This window comes from Podarcis gaigeae (genome assembly GCF_964106915.1).
Source record: "Podarcis gaigeae genome assembly, chromosome: 8".
Lineage (NCBI taxonomy): Eukaryota > Metazoa > Chordata > Lepidosauria > Squamata > Lacertidae > Podarcis > Podarcis gaigeae.
The window spans coordinates 75292684-75310976 of record NC_139684.1 but is presented as its reverse complement, the minus strand read 5'-3'; the positions used below and the strand labels follow the sequence as shown (position 1 = coordinate 75310976).

At 44.4% G+C, this 18293-nt stretch overlaps 2 long non-coding RNA genes across 2 annotated transcripts; both read right to left on the bottom strand.

Moving 5' to 3' along the window:
* Positions 1 to 3644: 3644 nt before the first annotated feature.
* LOC310851797 lies at positions 3645 to 12149 on the bottom strand. The gene is made up of 4 exons (XR_014567816.1): positions 11994 to 12149; positions 7417 to 7515; positions 6396 to 6509; positions 3645 to 3999 (listed from the first exon to the last, which is right to left on the bottom strand). It is a non-coding gene; the product is annotated as an uncharacterized lncRNA (long non-coding RNA).
* Positions 12150 to 16733: 4584 nt separating this feature from the next.
* On the bottom strand, positions 16734 to 17269 carry LOC310851289. The gene is made up of 2 exons (XR_014567690.1): positions 17146 to 17269; positions 16734 to 16972 (listed from the first exon to the last, which is right to left on the bottom strand). It is a non-coding gene; the product is annotated as an uncharacterized lncRNA (long non-coding RNA).
* Between the last annotated feature and the right edge of the window lie 1024 nt (positions 17270 to 18293).

Genomic DNA, 18293 nt, shown 5'->3' with positions numbered 1-18293 from the left:
CTGAATGCAGGGTGGGGACCAAAGATAGACAAACTACCCCAGAAGGAGCACAATGTGTCCCCTCACCAGAGGGGTACCTTTCCGCTAGCGGTACCTCTATGCAAATCTATGGTGCAGCCATACTGGGAATACTATATTCAGTTCTGGTCACTGTACCACAAACTGAAGCTGTAGAACTGCAAAAGGTGTAGAAAAGGCCAACAAAAATTATCAAGGGGCTGGAGCAACTCCCCTATGAATAGTGGCTTCTGGGGTTCATGAGTGGGAGAATGGCATTATGCTCGTGTATAATGCACCTGTTTGGCCATTGTGGGAGAAGGAGGCTGGACTTAAAACCCTTTGGCCAGATCCAGCTGGTCTTTTCTTTTGTTCTCATTCAAACACATGGAAATTGCTTGAAATGAGCTTTTTAAATCAGATGTTGAACCTGCCAGCTCTTTCCTGTAACTTCAGATGACTCACCTAAGGAAACAGCCAAGTTTAATTGCTATGCCAGTTCCAGCAAACCCAGAACCATTACTATCTCTCCTTGCATTTCAGATTGCATCTCCTTATGTGGTCATTTTTTATCTGAGTTTTCCGCCAGGGGACCACAGATTCCTGGAAATATCCTCAACTTGCAAAAATGCATGAAAACATTTGTTTCACCTTGGGTGCCTAACCAAACAGATTGGTGGAGAAAGCTCCTTCCTTGCTTGTCTCCCCTAAAATTAACAGAACTAGGCACAAGGGTGACTATAACTAGGGATTGGGGTTAAGTTCAGTTCAATTAAAATTTTAATGGTTGTGACTGTCCTCATTTGGGACTGGTGGGGCTGGAGGCAGGGTGCCTAACAGCAGGTGGACCCAGAGCCAATGGCAGGTGGAACTGACTAATAAGTTATTCACACCGACAACTGAAAGCATTCTGGAACCACTTTGCACAATCATAGCTTCCCCAAAACAATTCTGCGAGCTGTTATTTGCTAAGGTTGCTGAGATTTATTAGGAGGCCCCTCTTCCCCTTACAGAGCTGCCATTCTCGGAGTAATTTAACAATCAATCCCTTTTCCCAGGGAATGCTGGGAATTGCCGCTTTGAGAGAGGAATGGGGGAGGGGGTCTCCTAACAACTCTCAACACCCGTCCCAAACAACAGCTCCCAGAATTCTTCAGGGGAAGCCATGACTGTGTAAATTGGTATCCTACTGCTTTTAATTTATGGTGTGAATGTAGCCTTAGGCAGCAGGTGACAGAAGTGGCATCAGAAACAATTGGGGGGAAGTGTTTCCCATTGTCAGTGCTGAAGTCTAACTGGATTTTCTGAATGTAGAAAGGAGGCAGTGACATTTTGGTTTTCACAGCAAAATAGCCCAACATCTGGAGGCTCACAGATATAATGGCTCAGTTAACACAGAGCACAAATTGTCTCTTCCCTGGGAGCTGTCCGTGGTCCTGGATGATGAAACTTGCACTCGCTGAATGCTGCAAACTATTGCCAAACCTTCTTCCTCCAGACTCCATCATGGGCTTATCATCACTTTGCTTCCAAAGGCTAAGGAAGGGGAATCGACTGCCCTGGGAGCTTTGGGACTATTTCACCACAAGCATTTAAGTAGAGGCCAGATGACGCTTTGCTAAGGTCCTGTAATTGTATCCTTCATTATAGAACCATTGTGTAGTAGATTGGGCTAAATGGTCTGAATTGTACTATTCAACTCTCATGATTTTTTGTTAAGGCAAGCAGAAGTTCCATGTGTTTTATCTCATTTTAGCTTCTGTTGATTTCAATCATCTTTTGAACAATTCCTAAATACCTGGTTTTATTAATAATTTTAAATTTTTATTTTATATTTTTGTGAGGTTTTTCTTACTATCCAACAGTATATAAATTCTGTTAGATTAAATCAATTAAATAAGAAAATCCAATCGTTGCCAAATGCATCAGGAGCAGGGGAAAGGTTAAAAAATTTAAAATAAATCAAATAGTGCCTGTTTAAATCAGAATGTAGCCACGGCATGGAATTTCACACCAGGGTTGTGATACAAAGAAATATAAAGCCCCATTCCTAACCTCCCATTTTGCCGTGTGCTCCTGTTACAGAACAGAGAGGAATCTCCTTCAAAATAATAGGACTGCTGCTGTTAGCTAAGATCAGGTTGCAGTAGCAACAATTGACAAAGAATCAGGAAGTGTTCTAAACTAAACCTCTTCATTAAGGTCACATTCACACCATACATTTAAAGCACAAAGGTAACACTTTAAACAGTCACATCTTCCCCCAAAAGCATCCTGGGAAAAGAAGTTTGTTACAGGTGCTGAGAATTTTCAGGAGACCCCTAGTTTAACAATCAATCCCTCCTCCCGGAGAACTCTGAAAATTGTAGCACTCTAAAAGGAATTGGGGTATCCTAACAATCATCTGCACTCTTAAGAGACTACAGCTCCCAAAATTCTTTGGGTGAAGCTGTGTGGTCTCATGGTGCTTTTCAATGTGTGGTGTTAATGTGGACCGAATCACTACAATTTAGTCACAACTTTAGTTTTGCTGTGTTTTTACCTGATGCTAGACACGCATGCACACAAATGTCAGCTTTAATTGAGTTGAGTCCCACAAGAGCTGGTTTCAAATAAAAAGAAAGATCTAAAGACCAACACCTTCTCCCCTGCACTGCTTCTCCAAAGGCCTCTCCTGGCCTTAGATGGGAAGAAGGAAGAGTGTGTGGAATTGTCCGCTTCTTGGGAGAAAAGTGATGACAAACCTAGACAGCATCTTAAAAAGCAGAGACATCACCTTGCCGACAAAGGTCCGTATAGGTAAAGCTATGGTTTTCCCAGTAGTGATGTATGGAAGTGAGAGATGGACCATAAAGAAGGCTGATCGCCGAAGAATTGATGCTTTTGAATTATGGTGCTGGAGGAGACTCTTGAGAGTCCCATGGACTGCAAGAAGATCAAACCTATCCATTCTTAAGGAAATCAGCCCTGAGTGCTCATTGGAAGGACAAATCCTGAAGCTGATGCTCCAATACTTTGGCCACCTCATGAGAAGAGAAGACTCCCTGGAAAAGACTCTGGTGTTGGGAAAGATGGAGGGCACAAGGAGAAGGGGACAACAGAGGACGAGATGGTTGGACAGTGTTCTCGAAGCTACCAGCATGAGTTTCACCAAACTGCGGGAGGCAGTGTAAGACAGGAGTGCCTGGTGTGCTCTGGTCCATGGGGTCACAAAGAGTCGGACATGACTAAACAACTGAACAACAACAATAACCTTAGCAAAGGATGCATCTATTTCAAATGAAGAAATAAGGGGGGGGGGGGTGAAGAACAAAAGCCTCACGGAATGCAGCGGCTGAAGCTCTACTTGCCACTGCAGTGAGGCACAAATCATCAGCGTCAATAGCAGATGGCCAGGATGATTGAAAGGCAATGTCACATGACTGACAGGTGGGCATGGTTTGTAAAGAAAAAGAAAACAAAATGGCCTTGTGGGCCATTTGAGGGGTCAAGGGGCAGTCCTAATTAGGCTGAGGGCCAGTTCTTCCCTAGCCCAGACGGTGTGGTACATCTGGAGGTTGTCACACCTTGAGCTAGCCAGTGTGAATGGTGGGGGGGATTCCTTCCTCACCTACCCCTCATTCCCAAATGAAGAGAAGCAGGTACTCTTTTCTCCCTCCAGGTATCATTTTTTTATTCATTTCCATTCAGCCAATCATACAGGAGGACAAAAACAGTTGGAAAGCCAAAGGAGCAAGTTCAAAGAAGATGGCATGCGAGCAAGTAATGCGGTGGAAGCGTTTTTTCATGCTGAGTTGCTGCACGTGGTCCATTAGAAGAGGACATTCTTCAGCAGGAGCCCAGAGAGGGCCAGGAGGAGCGATGCATAAGGTGAAGGGGCCTTGTCACACACAATTTCATTGACTACTCCCGTAAATTGACCAGGTGCAGACTTCCCTATCTGGTTTTTAAAAGACTCACACGTAGCCTTCTTCTCACACTTCTTTTCGACGCGGAACGTCCCTGGATGTAGAAAAGAAAGATGGGTTATCCGCAGAATCAACGTTCCAAGCCATTATGGCCCAGACAATACATTTTCATGCCACTGGCATCCATTCTTTTCCGTTGCATGCTCAAGGAGGCGAACAAAATCAGAGCCACATGAAATAATCACAAGAACACGTCTTATTCTACTCGCAGCAAGATATGACGGTGTTCGTATGAATTTATCGCAAAGGCTCCTTGGGATGTTTCTGAGAACAGGGACACACAAGGCTAGTCCAAGACATGGTGGCATCTGAGGCAAACCACAAAATGGTGGTAGTGTTCCCATTCCCCCCCCCCCAGCCAGTGAAGAAGGTGTGAGAGAAGATCTACATCAGGAACAAGAGCAGGAGGAAACCAGCAGTGCCTCCTATTCGCCAACGGGCATCTGCAGAGGCGGCATTGGGAGGGGGCTGCTGGGGAGATGGATCTGCTGCCCATGTGGAGTCTGCTGCCTGATGCTGTCACTTCAGCTTGCCTCATGGGTGAACCGGCCCTGAAGATGTACTACATCACTACTTTGAGACTGCGTTGGGTGTTTTTGTCATATTGCTGCCGGTTAAGGGTTTTTCAAAATCAATCTTATTTTTATTGAAAGAACAGAAAAAGGATCCCACTAGATGAAGTCAAAGTCCTTACTTTTGTTCCTACAATAGCTAACCAGATTCCTACGGACCAGAAGCAAGATATGCACTTTCCCAACATGTTTTCCTCAGCAGCTGATATTCAGATGCATGCTGTCTCTGACACTGGAGGTACTAGATATATGTCATATCTAGTAGCCGTGGAAAGCTGGATGCACAATGCATTTTCTTAATCCCCCTTTAAATGGGGCAGCTGTCCCAGTTGGTAGCCACTACTGCATAATGGAAGCAAATCCCAGAATTTAACTAAGGACTGTGCAACTTTCCCGTACGGGGCAAATTTAAGATGAGCAGTGTTGTTTTGGGATTTGAAATTGATGGTGCACTGTGCATTAAGACATCTTACTGGAAGCAAGTTTGAGAAGGGTTGACGCTAAAGGTTGCTAATAAATATCCCATAAAAGGATCCTTAAGTGCATTGCAGTACTTTCTTTGTGGTCATGGGGTGGGGGAAATGCTTCCACATCAATTCCAGCTATTAATGGCTGTGGATCATTCCCCATTCACAGGTGCTGGTTCCTTTTTGTGTGTTTGTGTGGAATGAGTCTGCAGTTGGGGAGACTGATTGCAAACGTGACTAAGGGGAAGGGGGATCTTTTTCTCTCTCTTCTCTTTTCTGTATGTTTAAGTGTCATTCAAGCTGTCAGCAGCAAAAGGCAGAGTTCTGCGGGAAAGCAGAACGACTGTGGCATTAGCCAAATCTCTGCTCCTACACCGCCAATTGGGGGGAGGGGGGAATGGTAAAAATGATCATGACAGCGGCAATGAAAGGAGGAAAGAAGCTGAGAATATTATTTGTCCGGGGATGGAAAGAAGAAAGAACCCCATCAAAAGAAGAATGGATAATGATGGACTATGCGGAAATGGCAAGGCTGACTGGGAAAATCAGGCACCAAGAGGATAATAAATTCGACAAAGAATGGCATAATTTTATAGAATATGTTAAAGAACACTGTAAACATTTAAAAAGGTTAGCAGGAGTATATGGCACTTGTAATTTAAAACGACAAAGGATAAAATTGATGTGTAATAATTTAAATAAATGTAATTAGATGCAGTATAAAAGAAAGATAAATTTTGGAAGCCAAGGGAGAGGTGGGGGGAAGTCCGGGGGTTCAGGGTACCCCATAAATGTACAGATATGGATTATGGCTTAATGTAAACGTGTGTGTGTGTGTGTGTGTGTGTGTGTGTGTGTGTGTGTAAAATTGTGGGGTTTTTTGAAACTTTGAAAATAAAAAATTTAAACTGAAAAGAAAACAGAAAACAGAAGGAGGAAAGAAGCCCCCACTGCAATTATAAGCCCCTTCCCCTCTCTCTCTCTCCAAATTCTTCTTGCATTTGAAAAGTTTGCTCTGAAATTTTCCTCTTCCCCCAGGAAAGGGCTGTAGTTCAAAAATAAAATTGGACATGTCTTTGAAGCAAAACGCAGGTGAGCCAAACTTGAATCCATATATGTCAGTGCCCTTCCAGACATTGGTGGACCCACCACACACTTGTCCTTTCTTCACTGGTGGGGAAGGTGTGGCCTTACAGGTATTGTTGGGGCTCCATCTCCCATCAGCCTCAGCCAGCATGGTTGAGGGTCAGGGGTGCTGGGTGTTGGATGACCATACATTCCCCGCATTCAACCATCGCTACACCCACTAGGCTACTTCATATATTCCCGAGGATAATGCACAGCACAGCGTTACCATTGGCTGAGAAAGACTTAGGCTCCCTCTCACTTACCACTGACTTCAGTCACTAAATGTTGGCAGACATCATTCTTATCTTCACAAGTCACCTTTCGTCCAGAGCAAGTTTTAGCATTACTGCTGCATACTTCACATTCCAAAGAACTAGCTGGGAAAAGGGAATAAAAAGGGTGTGTGTAAAATAAAGCCAGAAATGATAACACAACTGAGCAATTAGCTGCCTTTTGATGGGAGATGAGGGATGGCATTATGCTGTGCCCTCTAAACCATTCGCATATTTTCCTTCTTTCCCCTCTTCTCACCACTAGGAATAATGTAGGGGAAGTCTTTAATTTGCCCTAAAATATAATATAATCCTGTATGGTAATCTTACTATGGGATTACTATGGTAATCCCAGCCCTCCTCCAGGAAAACAACCCAGTACATACATTATTATGTATGTGCATAATACAAACATACATTATTATGGCAGACATTATGATGCCCTAAAATTCCCCCCTTTTCCCCCCTCTTCCCATTGGGAAGAACAACAGAACAGAAATCCACCCCAGCACCTAGCCAAGCAGGGTCATCTGGTGCTGCTGACTTGCATCTAGGAAATAACTAAGTGTCTACTCAGAAGAAAGTCACACAGAGTTCAGTGGGCCTGACTCCCAGGTAAGGGTGTGGGGGGCTATAGTGTTTTATCTAGGGAGCCAGGGCTCCTCCAGATGACAAGATCTTTTTGCACCAGGTCAGTGAGGACCACTTGCTTTTTAAAATTCTCCCATATATTACTTATTGGGGTGCCACTGTTCCCTGCCCCCCTTGACTACACCCATGTGGGGGGGGGGCACAGGAAGAAAACAAGATTGGAAGGGGGCCACAGTGGGGAAAAGGTTGGGAAACACTGGGATAGATGATCCTTGTTGTTCCCTCCAACTCTACAATTTTCTGTTTTTTTATTGTGGGGGTTGGAGACCCACAGGCTCAAATTTTGAAGGCTAGGTCAAGGCTCTTGTAAAGTTCAAATTGGGCTGGTTCTCATGAAAATGAACTGGACATCTCTAATTACCTCCAGCAAGAAGCACAGAAAAGAGGAGAAGTCCCAGGGCAGCCTGCATGGTGATGGAAAGTCTCTGTTTGAGGAAAGATGTTCCTTGGACCAAAATGTCTGCAAAAGAAAATAAGATGCAAAAGACATTCAGTGAGGAAGCAGGCACATTCCTAAGGAAAGAAGTTGGAGATGTCACTGAAAAGCAGCAGAAAAACCCTGAATGGCTACAAAGTCCTTATGCTGGCTGATAAATGTCCACTTTTCCTCAGATATAATCCCTGATCTTCCAGAACTGGAAATCCTACTCAGAGGTTCCTCACTATGGAAAACTATGTTCCGCTGGCCTTTGGTTTTGGACTCAGTCTGACCCTTATGTTTTCCCTCCCCTTATGGTTTTGATCTATGAGCTACTTTTAAAATGAGGCTGCATTTTAAATTGCATTTTAACCTGTATTTTAAATTGAGTTTTTTTCCCCTATTATGTTTTTACCGTAATTTTACTGGTGTTAGCTGCCCTGAGCCGGGGAGGGCAGGGTATAAATAAAAGTTATTATTAATTTTATTATTATTACTACTATAGAATCATAGAATTGTAGAATTTGAAGGGCCCCCTCAGGTCATCTAGTCCAACCCCCTGCAATGCAGGAATCTCAGCTAAAGCATCCACGACAGATGGCCACCCAACCTCTGCTTAAAAATTTCCATGGAAGGAGATGCAAAACAAGTAGAAATAAACTGAATAAGTCTGCACATTGTTTTTTGTGCTTTCAGTAATGGTGAAGGTGACATGTTTCAGAAGCAAGCAAATTCCTCTTAAGTTTAAATTCCTGCATCAGAAGAGGATTGGACTAGATGACCATTGGGGTATCTTCCAGTTCTACGATTCTATGATTTTATGAAATTTCTGGAATGGCAGGCATTTTTCATTCTGTTCTGGAACAATGAATATCAAGGATATATCAGGCAGTATGTTTTTGAGCTAATGAAAGGACCTCTCGTTTGTATAGAGTTTATGACAGTGTGGGTAAAAAAATGAATCAGTTTTACTGTGTGTGCGTGTGTACACGTAAGGCTGTTGTTAAGCTGCAGTTCACAGGGCCACCAGTAGGTGGCCCACTTCAGTGTGATGACAGACTGCCTAGGCAAGCTGTTCAGGGAGTGGTTGCCAAACCACTGTCTGAAGTACTGCAGTGAGGTTCAATGGAGGGGGGAGGCTCTCCAGAAAGCCGTTAGTTAATTAAAATAAGAGGAAGCTCATTCCGTGTGTGTGTGTGAATGTGTGTTGAAAGTAGTCTACTGTACAAAGGCAATAAACAACCACCCATTTGTTGCTCTGACTACTTTTGCCTCTGCCACACCCATCACTGATATGTGGCCCACGGGAGGTTGCCCAGGAGAGAATGTGGCCCTTGGGTGCAAAAAGCTTCCCTAGGCCTTGCTAGAAACAGAACTGAGGTCTAAGGAGCCCATCAACTCTGAACTGCTGTGATTTGTGCCCCTCAGCTACCAGCTGTGGCTACAGCTGTAACACATGAAGGTCAAGGTCTGCTATACCTACCTCTCTCCAGAGCCAACTGCTAGCGGCCGAGGTCCCTTCAGGCCCCCCACCCCCACCCCAATATTTGACAGGGCCATCCTCCCTCAAAGTTGATAGGCATTGCCATTCAAATGGTGTGTGCGCACTGCATCATGTGATTGATTATGTGAGGTGAGCCTTACCTGCCCCCCTTATTTTATTCAAGTTGCCACCCCTGCTCCAAATTCTACACTGGATCTCAGACTGGGAAACCTCTGACCCTCTAGAAGAGGGTTTCTCAAACTTGGGTCTCCAGCTGGTTTTGAACTACAGTTCCCATCATCCCTGACCACCGGTCCTGCTAGCTAGGGATGATGGGAGTTGTAGTCCAAAAACAGCTAGAGACCTAAGTTTGGGGAACTCTGCTCTAGAGGATGTTCCCAGCATCCCCTCCCATCACAGTCAATGATCAGGGAGGATGAGTTCCCAAGCTCTGCACAAGGTTCTGTCCAAGCAACCATGGTTTTCGCTCTCTCCTACTCCCTTCTAGAGGCCATCATTCAATTATTAAGGGGGAGATGCCCAGTTTTGCCAGTGTGTGGCTATCCTAAGCCAGAGGTTTGCTTGATTGTTATTATTTGTATAACCCCTGTTTCCTCCAAAGAGTTCAAGGTTGTGATAATTCAGGGGCACCTCCCAAGTCCTACTGCAATGCTCTAACCGCTACAATACACTGCTCCTCAAACTGTGGTCTTCCAAGCTTTCGTTCAGGCAGTGCACATAAAAAGGCTGCCGAACAGCCCATAATATCTCTGCCCTGTCCTGCCTTCCTAGAACTTGGCTCACAAACACACCCACATCCATCGCATTAGAAAGGTATTGAAGTATGGATCCTGCATGTTCTTCCATCTGTGGAATAAAAGTAGTTTATTAAGTAGCCTGCTGAGACCCCCAACAATTTTCAGGAGGTCCGTCAGGGTGGGAGAGCTTTAGCACTATTGTCCTAAACCTCCCCCCCCCTCTCCCCAGTATACAGCTTTCCCATAAATACGTTTTTGAAATGTATAAATATTCAAAAAGGTTGTTTCTATTGATGAGCACTGCTTGTGCCTTCACTGCTGTCTTCCTTGTGTTATGATTACCAGCTCTGCCTGAGAAGGGGCTTCGCAGAACTATTTCACCCTTGTCCGCAAGTCTCCTGCAAGGTTGGAGTTTTTGCCTATCCTCCTTGTGGGTTTGTTTACACGTTAGGGAAGATAGTTAATTCAGTTTTTTTAAAAAAATAACAAGACATGCATCCTTTTCCTTCAAGGAGCTCAAGGCTGCAGCATGTGTGATTTCTCTCCTGTCCAATTTATCCTCACAACAACCCTGCAAAGTAGGTTGTGGTGAGAGATAGTGACTTGCCCAGAGGGCACCCACAATTGAGCTGAATGAGGGAGTGGGAAACCCCGGTCTTTAGCCCCCCCTCCAGCCACACCCCAGCTGCAATGCTCCCACCTCAGTCAGACACCTCGTTCTGCATGATGGCCAAAATAGCTCTTCCCTCCCTCACTCTCAACTTTCATCCAGGGATCAATCAGTAAAGAAGGACCTTGGGTGGGATTGTTTAGAAGAGACCAGAAGGTTCAGGCTCCCCAATAGTCAAACACTGAGATGCAGCAGGAGGCCAAAGTCACTCCTGGATTTCGAACCTCAGATTTGTGTTGCCCCAGAAATCATGGCCCCCCAAAGTCTGGTCAGACATCCATAAGGTTCCTATATAAATAAAGTTATGAATTAAAACTCTCTGTATTTGGAAATTTCCTAACATGGTTGCAAGCAGCAAATTTGTCTCCTCTCTCTCCCCAGCCGCTCGCCTTTGATGTCTCATTTTCTTCCTCTCTCACAAACAGCCAATCAAGCCACAGACTCAGTTCCAATTATCATTCAGAAACTCACGGAATGTTTCGCATCCTGCACCTTTTCCGAGGCCAGTCTTCTGTGCGAGATTGTTTCATTTTCTCCTCATGCACAGAGACTGCTGGAAACCTAACAGCACTTATTTTTTTTAATAGTACAAACTCCCAACTGTGCATGATGAGCAAAGGGGAGCAGGCAACTCCCCAATGCCAGCCTGTAAAGCAATGTTCATCTTCCCCTTTAAAAAGCAACAGCATTCACTTGGCGCTAAATGAGACATCTCCATTTTTTTTTCTTGCAAACCGTCTTTGGATAGGAAACTGCCTCATGTTGAGCCAAACCTTTGGTCCACCTAGATCAGCAGCAGCTCCCCAGGTCTTGGGGCAATCATGAACTGATTTATCAGCAGAGGCAGAGGTATTAATTAGACACTTTTAAGTATTTGATTATCCAGCAGAGGAGATGCCCGGGATTGAACCTGGGACTTTGGGGCATACAAAGCAGATGCTCTGTTACTCAGCCGCAACCACATTGTTGTGAGCCTTGATGAAAAAAATAATGTATCTCCCCATTCATGGAATCATAGAATCTTAGACCTGGAAGGGAGCCAAGGGGCATCAAGTCCAACCCCCTGCAATGCAGAAATCTCGGCTAAAGCATCCATGGCAGGTGGCCACCCAACCTCTGCTTAAAAACCTCCAAGGAAGGAGAGTCCCTTCTTTCCAGCCCCACCCAAAGAGCTGGGGCATGTTCAGTAACTAGCAGGTGCCAGTCAACAAGCTATACCAGACAGTGGCGTAGCGTGGGGGGTGCAGGGGGGGCCGGCCGCACCGGGCGCAACATCTGGGGGTTAGGGTTAGGGGGCGCAAATTACTTGCCTTGCCCCAGGTGCTGACAACCCACACTACGCCACTGGTACCAGAGACCAAGCTGATAGGTTTTCACTCAACACATCTCCTCTGCTGTTCCTGCTTTCATATATTAGCAGGGAGATGCTCATCAATTTGCTAATTGGAACGTGCTACAGCTTGCTTATTCCTACGCTGGATGAGAGGGCAATCTGGAGAGGAAGATAGGTTTTAATGGTAGCATGGGGTGAATTTCCAGGGATAATGGAAGCCAGCCACCCCACCTGAGGCCCTAAAGTCTTCCATGCCAAGCAGTCGAAAGTACTCACCAGCAGCTATGAAGGAGGCAGAGGCAATTCCAAACGTTGTCCAGAACTGGGAGCTGAGCTTCTTTGGAATCCTTGATCACACCAAGGTCTCCTCCCACTGTCTGAGGCAGCTGAGAATGTTTTGCAGAATAAAAGGGAGAAGTATTTTTCTTCCCCAGAAAGGGGGAGGAGCAACACACCAGCTACTCCACCCTCCACCCTGCCCCTGCTCCCCATCAAATTGACTCGGGCCAAATGAGGGCGGTATCTGTGAAGCTTCTCCAAAAAAGGCCCAAATGAGGAAGCTGTGTGTTCCTCTATTCAGGTGAGATGCTAAGCAACTCCAGGAAACCTCAAGGTTTGGACACAGCAGAGGAAACGTTGGGAGACACGCAGAAGCAATGTCCACCCTCCCCAGCCTAGACCCAGCTTGGGGTCCTTTCCAAAATGCCGGCACCTAGCTTCTGCATTTTTATTTATTATTATTTTGTTTCTGCAGTTCATGAGAGAAAGAGCCTCCCACTTCGCCGCCGCTTGCTGCTAAATGCAAAAGACTTCCTGAAGTGGTCTGTTTTCAAATTGTTTTTGGCACTGGCCACAGTACCGCGTGCCAATTCAATTTAGCTAAAACCTTGGGTTGTTTTTAAAGCAACTGTCTGTCTACCTGACCTCCTTGTTTGGGGAGGGGGGGAATGATTTATTCCTCCAGATCCCACCAGGATTGATGGTGGATAGGCATGTGTATTACTGGATCCAGCAATAATGGGCTCTGCCGCTTCCTTTATTGGCTGTGTCTTGCAGAAAGAGAAAATTGTTGCACGCACTCCAGTCTATGAGCTCTGAGAGGCTCGGGGGGGGGGGGCTGTGCTTACCCAGCTGTCTGCTTTCCTTGGAATGAAGATGAATAGAGACTGTGGTATCTTGAGGATCTATGGTTCTATTCACACATACAGTGGTACCTCGGGTTACATACGCTTCAAGTTACATACGCTTCAGGTTACAGACTCCGCCAACCCAGAAATAGTGCCTCGGGTTAAGAACTTTGCTTCAGGATGTGAACAGAAATCATGCTCCGGCAGTGCAGCAGCAGGAGGAGGCCCCATTAGCTAAAGTGGTGCTTCAGGTTAAGAACAGACCTCCAGACTGAATTAAGTACTTAACCCGAGGTACCACTGTATTGATAATGTGTATTACATGCCACTCCAATCTCCGAGTGGTGCAAGATTCCAGGGGTTCCACGCACTTGCCTAGAGTTCGTGTTTCCTTTTGAGAATGAGGCACAACAGAGACTGTGGTGTCTTTCTAATGTATGCTTTGTTCATGCATATATACAACCTGAGCCTGTGATTGGGAGGCTCGCAGCATTAAACACTCCAAAAAGTTCCTGTTTCTCCAGTTGCTGCAGCCTTGGAAGCAAAAAGAAATCCACCATCATTCTCTCTCCCTCACTGCCTTGCCGCATTTTACCAACTGCAACCTTCTTCCCCTAAGTCATATAACCACCACTGCAAACCCAACCTCCAAAAATCTGGCATTGTCTTCTGGCTGACTTACTTTCAGTTGAAGGAGGAACTCACACCCATCTGCTGTCTGGCACCAAGTCTTTACTTTGTTAATGACCCATTACCTTCCTTTTGATCACTTAATGGCTCTTCTCCCAGGTGATTTCCTGAACTCGGGAAGTTGGTCGGCCTTATATTTTAACACGCACACTCAGGTTAAGATTCCAAGCATTGAGTAAATTCAAACTCCTACTGGATGCAGGAATTTGGGGGTCGGGTCTGGCACTCCCAAACTCATAACATGAGCGTAGGATGGAGGGGCTCACAGCATTAACAGTCCTCCCCGTTAAGTTTCCAGGGAAGCACCAAACTCAGCTTTTCAACCCAGCACAACAGACATGTCTCTGTGTACCTCTGTTTCCCTCATTTCAAGGAAACCAAATCCTGGGTAAATGCCTGGAACTCCTGGGATCTCACATCACTTTGAGGTTGGGGCAGTGTGCAACACTATCTTAGTGTGCATTGAGAGCAGAGATAATGGGTTTGAGCCAAGAGAGTGAGGATGCATGATAAGGCAAAATGACCTGATAATCAACCAGAGATAGAAGGAGTGTTGGGGGGAAATGTCTTTGTACAAGATAAGAGAGAACTGACAAAACTGACAGATGTTAGCTAGAGCAAAAATTGTGAAACCAATCAACCAAACGAAGGATGTTATTGTGTAATGGAGTACCCATGAATACACTGGGCTTAGACAAGAAGCCTGTCTATTAATTTTTTTCATTATTTATATTTACTAATTGTTATTATTAGCAAGTGCATAAAGTCAAAGGGATGTGTGTTAAGATGAAAATGAGAAGACATATGGCATTACTTAATGCAATGTCCACTATATGCAGACCCAAGAAATCAATTTATAAAACATAATTATACAGTGGTGCCCCGCAAGACGAACGCCTCGCAAGACGAAAAACCCGCTACACGAAAGGGTTTTTCTGTTTTGGAGGCGCTTCGCAAAACGAATTTCCCTATGGGGTTGCTTCACAAGACGAAAAAATCTTGCGTCCCCCAGCGGGTTTTTTTTTGCTTTTTTTGCCCTTTTCCTAAGCCGCTAAGCCGCTTATCAGCTGTTCCGCTGATAAGCCGCTTAACAGCTGATCGCTGGAAGCCGCTTGACAGCTCTAGCACTAATCCGCTAAGCTGTCAATGGGCTTGCTTCGCAAGACGAAAAAACCGCTAGACGAAGAGAATCGCGGAACGGATTAATTTCGTCTAGCGAGGCACCACTGTATATACATAATTTTCATTAGATTTTCTGTTTTACAATTTCAAACAAACATTTTATGTCCTTAAGATATCAATGACTTCTCTTTCCATGGTTCATTTTGCATATCTTACATCCCTGCATATTTCACAAAAACTATTCCAGTTCGTTTTCCATTATTACATCCGTCAAAGATTATTGACACTGTTGAATTTATCTTAATGCTGCCAGCATTTTCAGCTGCACACAATTATTTCCCATAGACTCAAAAAATGTTTTCCAGTCTTCTTTAAACGTATGTTTGCTCTCTTATTCTATATGTTAAGTCTGCAAGTTGTGCATATTTTGTCAACTTAAGTTGCCAATCGCTCACTCACTTTCCATTTTGGGGCTAACAAAACATGGGCCGCAGTTGTTGCATACATAAATAACCTTTTCTGATGCCTGCGGATTTCAGTCTGACTGAAATCCCCAGTTTATAAAACTTCTGTTCATGAAGGAAATCAATTTAACCAGGGTGGAGAAGAGGGTAACACAGCAGCAGTGCTCCTATTGGGTATTACAGATGCCAAGCAGGAATATATGGGACAAGGTGGAATTCTTTTCACCTACTGCTTGAGGTCTATCACATGGGGTCGTGAAGAGACCCAGCCTACTCCCCATTCCTGACTGAGTGAGGGGAAAGGTGGCGGATCTTTGCCCCTCGAGGCTTTTTGCAACATGCATCCAGAATTGCAGCTGGCAGAACTTGAGCATGTAATTCAATTAACACATTGCTTAATGAAACCAATAAGTAGAACCTACAGGGAAATTTAAAGAACATTGTCAAGTTCAAACCCCTCCAGAGCAACCAATACTTTCATTGCTTCTCCCCACCCACCCCACCAAATACAGTTTTGATCTGTCTTCCAGTGCTCATCCTTATCCTTATATTATAGCACATTTTCAATAAGCACTGATTTGGCAGGATAGCAGTTCTGTTAATGTACTTCAACTGAGCACAATGTACTCTTCTCTTAATTGAAGGTTATTCATTCCCTGAATGCAATAAAAGCTGGAGGGATTCCAAATGGAAAAGAATATAATTTGCAGAGCGATCTAGTCTGTGCTATTTCCAAAGCATTTACAGCAACAGGGAGGAATCTGTAGCCCTCCAGACACAGCTGGACTACAACTCATTCCTGACCATTGGCAATACTGGCCAGGACTGATGGGAGCTGAAGTCCAACTACATTGGGAGGACCATAGCTTCTCCATCCCTGATTTATGGTAATGCCATTAGTCCCTCAAACTGCAGCTTCATACAGTATTTGTTGAGATGGATTGGTTTTCCTCCCATGTCAGTTTTGCATCACTTCATTCATAAAATTCATTGAATTTTTAAAATTAATCAGTACCAAAAAAATCATATTTGTTTGTGCATTTAAATTAGGCATGAGAACTAGCCACAAATCCCAGTTTTGAAAAATTGAGCTTTATACACCCTTGTTCACCGTAATTGAGGTTGATGTGTCCATACCTTAGATAGATAGATTAGATAGATAGATGATAGATAGAGAGAGAGAGAGAGAGAGAGAGAGAGAGAGAGAGAGAGAGATAGACGGACAGACGAAATTTTTAGGCCTAGTAGATGCTCCTGAGTGAACATTTTTGCAAAACCCATTTCCCCTGATATAATGCATTTTTGCACATGATCTTCCCTTAACAGGTGCATTCTTATGCACACTTTACCATGGCATATGCATTTTTATCCACATGTACACACCACATTTCAAAATTCAGGGAAACGTGAATTTTAGATAGCTGTGTTTCAGTTCTCCCATTGTTTCAGAATTTAAAAGCATGAAGGATGGAACAAAATGAGAGAAAAGAGCAATGTATCACAGTGAAAGTCAAATAACCCAACAAAACAGCACCAAAACCACAGCATCAATGGGCAGCAAAATCATCACAGTGTCAATATAGACAGGTGGGGAAAAATGGACCCAGAGAAGGTCACAGGAAAACAACAAGGAGGCCTTTATTCACTGCTAAATCATGATGAAGGCTTATTTACAAGAGAACTTCTATCAGCAGAAATCCAAAAGTAGCCAAGATGAAAGACCCAGAAGAAGGAGCAGCCTTGTTGTTGCAGTTAATCCTCGAATCTACACTGCTAGGCTGAGGTATAATGTCCTTTGGAAGCTGACAGCTGGCGGTGCAGCCCTTAAGAATGAAATGCACGATGTTCCCTCCTGCACATATAAAACAAAAGGTAAAGGTGAGAGGAGGAGTCACTGCTCCCAGTACCATATGCAGTTCCTTCTATAAGTTGATCTCTTGGCCCCTCCCTGCTCTGGGCACGCAGCTCATGCGAAACTTTGACCTGTTCACCAGCCTGGACTGGCTGATGACCTCTCTTACCCACCTATTGTCACATTCCTTGAAAGGACAAAACAGAGGTGTTGATCAGCCCTGCAAATCTCCTTCTTTCCGGTGCAGCTGATGCCGGTGGCATCGCAAGTCTCACATTGCAAAACAGGAAAGGCCTCTGGAGGAAGGGAGAGAAAAGGTTTCACAAAAGGAAAGGAGATGGGGAAATGGGCAAACTTGAAATGCACCTGTGTGCCACTTGTGGCTGTTTCTGCAGAACCCAGGGCTCAGTAGATTCTATGTTGAAACCGAAACAAAATTCAGTAACGGGCCATTCGTATGTAGTAAACAAAATACATTTGGCAAATTTGTACCATTCTTTTGTACACTTTAATTTACTAATGAAAGTTCCAGTACTGTTTTGAGTACTTTTCTGACATGGCTCTTTATTGAGAAGAGCAATGAACTATGCAGAGCAATGAAGGCCATCCCCACTCATAGAAACTGTTATTGAGGCTCTCCTATGGGATTTCACCTAGAGGGGAACAAATCTATTTCTGATTCATGACTATTACATGCTTTAAGCCAAAATTCCATTCTATTTCTGCATTACTGGTAACTTGTGATTTTAATATGCATTTTGTAGGGTTGATCTGATGTTTTTAAGAAAAGAATTAAAGGGATGGGTTATTATTTTCTTTTCTCCCCTGCCCACCTTTTGACATTCTCGTGAATGGTTGGTGAATTTTAGTCCTCTCCTGGAGAATGGCTTCTCCAATGATGTCACCTGTGAACCTGGGGCACAACAGCAGAATTGCTTTTAATACTGTTTTAGATTTTTTTGAACATTTTAAAAAATGAAATCATTTTTATCTGATGCACTCCTGGGTGAGTCACGTGACCTGTGCCTCACTCGCCACCGCCCCCAGTACTTTTTCAGGGTGATAGAGCACGAGATTGTGATACCCCAAATAGTTTCCATAATTTTGTGTGATGCGGGTGGCACTGCGGGTTAAACCACAGAGCCTTGGACTTGCTGATCAGAAGGTTGGCGGTTCGAATCCCCATGATGGGGTGAGCTCCCGTTGCTCGGTCCCTGCTCCTGCCAACCTAGAAGTTCGAAAGCACGTCAAAGTGCAAGTAGATAAATAGGTATTGCTCTGGCGGGAAGGTAAACGGTGTTTCCGTGCGCTGCTCTGGTTC